The 6,000-nt window shown below is 44.3% G+C and overlaps 1 long non-coding RNA gene across 1 annotated transcript in view; it reads left to right on the top strand.

Moving 5' to 3' along the window:
• The first annotated feature begins 4,192 nt into the window (after positions 1–4,192).
• The window catches only part of LOC122939992, a 41,970-nt gene continuing 40,162 nt past the window's right edge, over positions 4,193–6,000 (top strand). Inside the window, exon 1 of the long non-coding RNA XR_006390221.1 lies at positions 4,193–4,268. This is a non-coding gene — a long non-coding RNA (uncharacterized LOC122939992). The remainder of the gene's footprint in view (positions 4,269–6,000) is intronic.

Below are 6,000 nucleotides of genomic sequence, written 5' to 3'. Positions count from 1 at the left end.
GATTCCTGCACTAAAGAAGACATAGCTGAATCATGCTGCAGATCATAAGCTGACAAAGCAAGGATGAGCCTCACACTATAACATTGCGTACCCATATAGTAAAGACAGTCCAAACTCAGGAGAGCCACGTACCCCGACGCGCGTTTCGGCTACGATGACTTCTTCTGGGGGATGTGAATCCCCTTCTTTGTATGTAATCATATTATGTCCCCTCAGGTGTAGTCCACCTTTTTATCTGATGTGATATATCACCCATTAAATAATGATTTTTTATGTATTGCTTAATAAAGTATATGTATATATTTTTTCTACTATACCCGTCTAGTCTCAGTTTATCCTTTGTTCGTGTAGGTCCTGAAAGAAGAAGAAAGAAGACGATGCCGGCTGCGCGAACAACAGGATGAGGTGTGTTAATTTGTTTTGTTTTTTAACCCCTCCAGCACTATTATACTATGCATTCTGTATTCAGAATGCTATTATTTTCCCTTATAACCATGTTATAAGGGAAAATAATAAAATCTACACAACACCGAACTCAAACCCGAACTTCAGTGAAGAAGTCCGGGTACCACAGTCAGTTTTTTATCACGCGCGTGCAAAACGCATTGCACCCGCCAGATAAAAACTGAACATCGGAACGCAATCACGGTCAAAACTGACTGCAATTGCGTACCTACTCTCATGATTTTCCCTGATCACAGACCTAATCCGGAAATGCTCGTCTGCAAGGGGCCTAAGTCACATGAGCGTGACGGATTGGCTCCAGATGCATTCAGGGTGCGTTTAGTGAAACTCGCACCATTTTGCAAGCAAGTTCAGTCCGTTTTTTCTGCGATTATGTTCAGTTGTTCAGTTTTTTCTGCACAGCCGCAATGCATTTTGATGCGTTCTTCACGCACGTGATAAAAAAATGAAAAAGTTTACAAACAACATCTTCTAGCAACCATCAGTGAAAAACGCACTGCATCCGCACTTGATGATGCAATGCGTTTTTCACTGAAGCCCCATTCACTTCTATGGGGCCAGGAAAATGCTTATGTACACAGACCCATTGAAATGAATGGGTCAGGATTCAGTGCGGGTGCTATGTGTTCATGTCACGCATTGCACCCGCGCGGAAAACTCACTCGTGTGAAAGGGGCCTAAGGCCTCTCATACAAGCTAGTTTTCTACACGGATACAATGCGTGAAGAGAATGCATAGCACCCGCACTGAATCCTGACTCATTCATTTCAATGGGTCTGTGTTAACAGTGGCATACCTCCAATAGAGGCAGACCACGCAGCTGCTATGGGGCCCCTGCAGGGAGGGGGCCCACAGTGGAGGATAGGCCACACCCACTAATTACATTTTTATGGTTACCTGAGAATGTAAGAGGTGAAGAAGGACCTTTGGTGATGTCATCAACCATGTGACCAGTGCAGGAAGCCAAGGAATAGCAGAGCAGCAGAAGTCTAAAGGACCTTTGGTGATGTCATCATCATGTGACCAGTGCAGAGGACTGGTGAAAGACCTGTGGGATGTGGCAGTGAGGGGCGGAGCTTCTGTGTGGTGACTGGAGGAGAGGTTAGTGGTGTTCTGGGATAACCCATAACATCCTAGAAAAGCTAGGAGTTGTAGTTCTGTCCTATTACAGTATATCCCTCTCATGTAATTTAAACGTATGCCCTATAGTACAGTCTGGTAATGCTGGGAGTTGTAGTTCTTCTGTCCTATTGTATCCCTCTCCATTTAATTTCAATTTATGTCCTAGTACAGTTTGGGAATGTCGGGAGTTGTAGTTCTCTCCTCTTATACCCCCTCTCTGTAATGTATACTGATGTCCCATAATAAGTCTGGCCATACTGGGGGTTATAGTTATTTCTTTTTAAAGCTTTCACCTAGTACAACTAGATGATGTCCTATAAGAATCTGGGCATGCTGGGAGTTGTAGTTCTCTCTTCTTAGGCTGGGTTCGCATCACCGTTTAGTTTTCCGTTTTGCGTGCAGGAATTTTTTCCGTCTAAAATAATGGATCTCTGACAGAAAGGGCATAAACGGATGCCAAAGGTGTAGAACTGATGCTTGAAATACAGGATCTGTTTTTTCTTTATTTTTCTGTTCGACGGATCAGAAGAACAAAAAACTAAACAGTGATGTGAACCCGGCCGTATACTCTCTCTCTGTGTAATATCTACTTGTATCCGATAATAACAGCCTGGAGATGCTGGGAGTTGTAGTTCTCTCCATTTTACTTCTCCCTGTGTTGCTCCCTAATTTCCAATAACAACAATCTGGTGATGATGAGACTTATAGTTCCTTGTCACTATTATAATGTTCTGCAGCTGCTGAGGTGTGTATTAGGAGGTTCTGCAGCAGCTGAGCTGTGTATTATGAGGTTCTGCAGCAGCTGAGGTATGTATTAAGAGGTTCTGCAGCAGCTGAGGTGTGTATTATGAAGTTCTGCAGCAGCTGAGGTATGTATTAAGAGGTTCTGCAGCAGCTGAGGTGTGTATTATAAAGTTCTGCAGCAGCTGAGGTGTGTATTATGAGGTTCTACAGCAGCTGAGGTATGTATTAAGAGGTTCTGCAGCAGCTGAGGTGTGTATTATGAAGTTCTGCAGCAGCTGAGGTGTGTATTATGAGGTTCTACAGCAGCTGTGCTGTGTTTTTATGAGGTCCTGCAGCAGCTGAGGTATGTATTATGAGGTTCTGCAGCAGCTGAGGTATGTATTAAGAGGTTCTGCAGCAGCTGAGGTGTGTATTATGAAGTTCTGCAGCAGCTGAGGTATGTATTAAGAGGTTCTGCAGCAGCTGAGGTGTGTATTATGAAGTTCTGCAGCAGCTGAGGTGTGTATTATGAGGTTCTACAGCAGCTGAGGTATGTATTAAGAGGTTCTGCAGCAGCTGAGGTGTGTATTATGAAGTTCTGCAGCAGCTGAGGTGTGTATTATGAGGTTCTACAGCAGCTGAGCTGTGTATTATGAGGTTCTGCAGCAGCTGAGGTATGTATTAAGAGGTTCTGCAGCAGCTGAGGTGTGTATTATGAAGTTCTGCAGCAGCTGAGGTATGTATTAAGAGGTTCTGCAGCAGCTGAGGTGTGTATTATGAAGTTCTGCAGCAGCTGAGGTGTGTATTATGAGGTTCTACAGCAGCTGAGGTATGTATTAAGAGGTTCTGCAGCAGCTGAGGTGTGTATTATGAAGTTCTGCAGCAGCTGAGGTTTGTATTATGAGGTTCTACAGCAGCTGAGGTGTGTATTAGGAGGTTCTGCAGCAGCTGAGGTGTGTATTAGGAGGTTCTGCAGTAGCTGAGGTGTGTATTAGGAGGTTCTGCAGTAGCTGATGTGTGTATTAGGAGGTTCAGCAGCAGCTGAGGTGTGTATTAGGAGGTTCTGCAGCAGCTGTGGTGTGTATTAGTAGGTTCTGCAGCAGCTGATGTGTGTATTAGGAGGTTCTGCAGTAGCTGAGGTGTGTATTAGGAGGTTCTGCAGCAGCTGATGTGTATATTAGGAAGTTCAGCAGCTGATGTGTGTATTGGGAAGTTCTGCAGCAGCTGATGTGTGTATTAGGAGGTTCTGCAGCAGCTGAGGTGTGTATTAGGAGGTTCTGCAGCAGCTGAGGTGTGTATTAGGAGATTCTGCAGTAGCTGATGTGTGTATTAGGAGGTTCAGCAGCAGCTGAGGTGTGTATTAGGAGGTTCTGCAGCAGCTGTGGTGTGTATTAGTAGGTTCTGCAGCAGCTGATGTGTGTATTAGGAGGTTCTGCAGTAGCTGAGGTGTGTATTAGGAGGTTCTGCAGCAGCTGATGTGTATATTAGGAAGTTCAGCAGCTGATGTGTGTATTGGGAAGTTCTGCAGCAGCTGATGTGTGTATTAGGAGGTTCTGCAGCAGCTGAGGTGTGTATTAGGAGGTTCTGCAGCAGCTGAGGTGTGTATTAGGAGATTCTGCAGTAGCTGAGGTGTGCATCAGGAGGTTCTGCAGCAGTCAGAGAAACATCAGTTGTGACTGGATAAAATCCTTTAGATTTCTGTGTCTACACTTTGTAAAATGTCCCTGTCCTGTTCCTCTGCCAGCACGTGTCACACTGTGACCTGACTGACCAGTCTAGACCTGACCTGATCCTGCACCGTCACCAGTCCAAACTCCAGACTGGTGCTGTGAAGATCTGCCCCAGGCCCGCAGCACAAACAGTAAGTCAGCATTGGGGAGGGGGTGAAGCAGCAGCAACTGCAGTCCATGGAGAAGGATGACACTATATAAAAAGCAGCAGCGGGCACAGTTCATCGGGTAAGGCTAGGTAATAACTTGCGATCAGATTTCGGTATTCTGTTCCAGCCACCAGCAGAATTCCAGAATCGCCAGATCCAGCATATGCCAAACACTGCTGGCACCTGCCGGATCCCATTCACAATAATGGGGTCATTCAAGATTGTTTTGCCCTTTGTTATTGCTAGAATCTGCAATGAAGGCTTTTACTGGAACCTCTGCAGTAGATGTGCACGTACCCTAAGGCAGGCATTTTCAAACTGCGGCCCTCCAGCTGTTGCAAAACTACAACTCCCAGCATGCCCAAACAGCCTACAGGTATCAGCCTACAGCAGGTCATGGTGGGAGTTGTAGTTTTACAACAGCTGGAGGGCCGCAGTTTGAGGATGCCTGCCCTAGGGGTGCAATGGGTCACTCACAAGGGGGCCAAATTCAGATTCAGTGATTTCTATGTACGCCCCTGTCTGTGTACATGAGCTTTTTTTTTCACACATCAGTTCCGCGTTGTGTGAAAAATGCAGCATGTTCTATATTCTGCGTTTTTCACGCAGCCCTGGCCCCATAGAAGAGAATGGGGCTTCAGTAAAAAAAACGCATCGCATCCGGAAGCAAGTGCGGATGCAATGTGTTTTTCACTGATGGTTGCTAAGAGATGTTGTTTGCAAACCTTCAGTATTTTATCACGCGTGTGTGAATAACTGAACGCAATCGCAGACAAAACTGACTGAACTTGCTTGCAAAATGGTGCGAGTTTCACTGAACGCATCCTGAACGTATCCGGACCTAATCCGTCACGCTCGTGTGAGAGGGGCCTAACAGTTTAGCTGAGATCTAACAGTGAACTGCATTGTGTGACTGTACCCATGTCCTGTGTGTCAGAATAATGTCATTGTTTGCTAGAAATTTCAGAAGACGCTCCAAGCTCTTTTTTAAGTGATGGAAAGGAGCTGCGTCCCTGTGATCACCACTGACAGCCAGGCTCCCGCTGCAGTGGATGGAATTGGAAATAACTTAGATCCCAGCCATTTAACCCCCTAAAGAGTATATATATATATATATATATAAAAAGGAAAAAAATGGCAGCACTGATAAGCCAATGAAGTGGGTGCTTTGTCCAGGGGTATAGCTTCTTACCCAATGTAATAGTCAAAGAAACGGACAGCACTCCCAGTAGAAAATAAGCGTTAGTTTATTCACCCATGTGGTACAGTGAGGCAACGTTTCGGCTCATATACTCATACATAGAGCCTTTCTCAAGCAAAGAACACAAGTAAAGTGCAAGGTATACGTTTCTTTGAATATATATATATATATATATATATATATATATAAGCGAAAAAGTAGGACTGTACTCCTGAATTGTAGTGAAATCAATAAAAACTTTAATCACCCATAATATGGCAAACTTGCGACGTTTCGGCTCACATGAGCCTTCCCCATGGCTTGAGGAAGGCTCATGTGAGCCGAAACGTCGCAAGTTTGCCATACTATGGGTGAATAAAAGTTTTTATTGATTTCACTACAATTCAGGAGTGCAGTCCTACTTTTTTGCTTTTTTATATACTATTGGGTATTGCCGTAACCCTTTGCTGGACATTGCACCCGTTTCCTGGATGGTGCTCACGCTGGATTTTTTCTTCAATATATATATATATATATATATATATATATATATACAGGTCCTTCTAAAAAAATTAGCATATTGTGATAAAGTTCATTATTTTCTGTAATGTACTGATAAACATTAGACTTT

This window comes from Bufo gargarizans, chromosome 6 (genome assembly GCF_014858855.1).
Source record: "Bufo gargarizans isolate SCDJY-AF-19 chromosome 6, ASM1485885v1, whole genome shotgun sequence".
Lineage (NCBI taxonomy): Eukaryota > Metazoa > Chordata > Amphibia > Anura > Bufonidae > Bufo > Bufo gargarizans.
The sequence above is the reverse complement of the archived record's forward strand: the minus strand, read 5'-3'. Positions and strand labels throughout refer to the sequence as shown.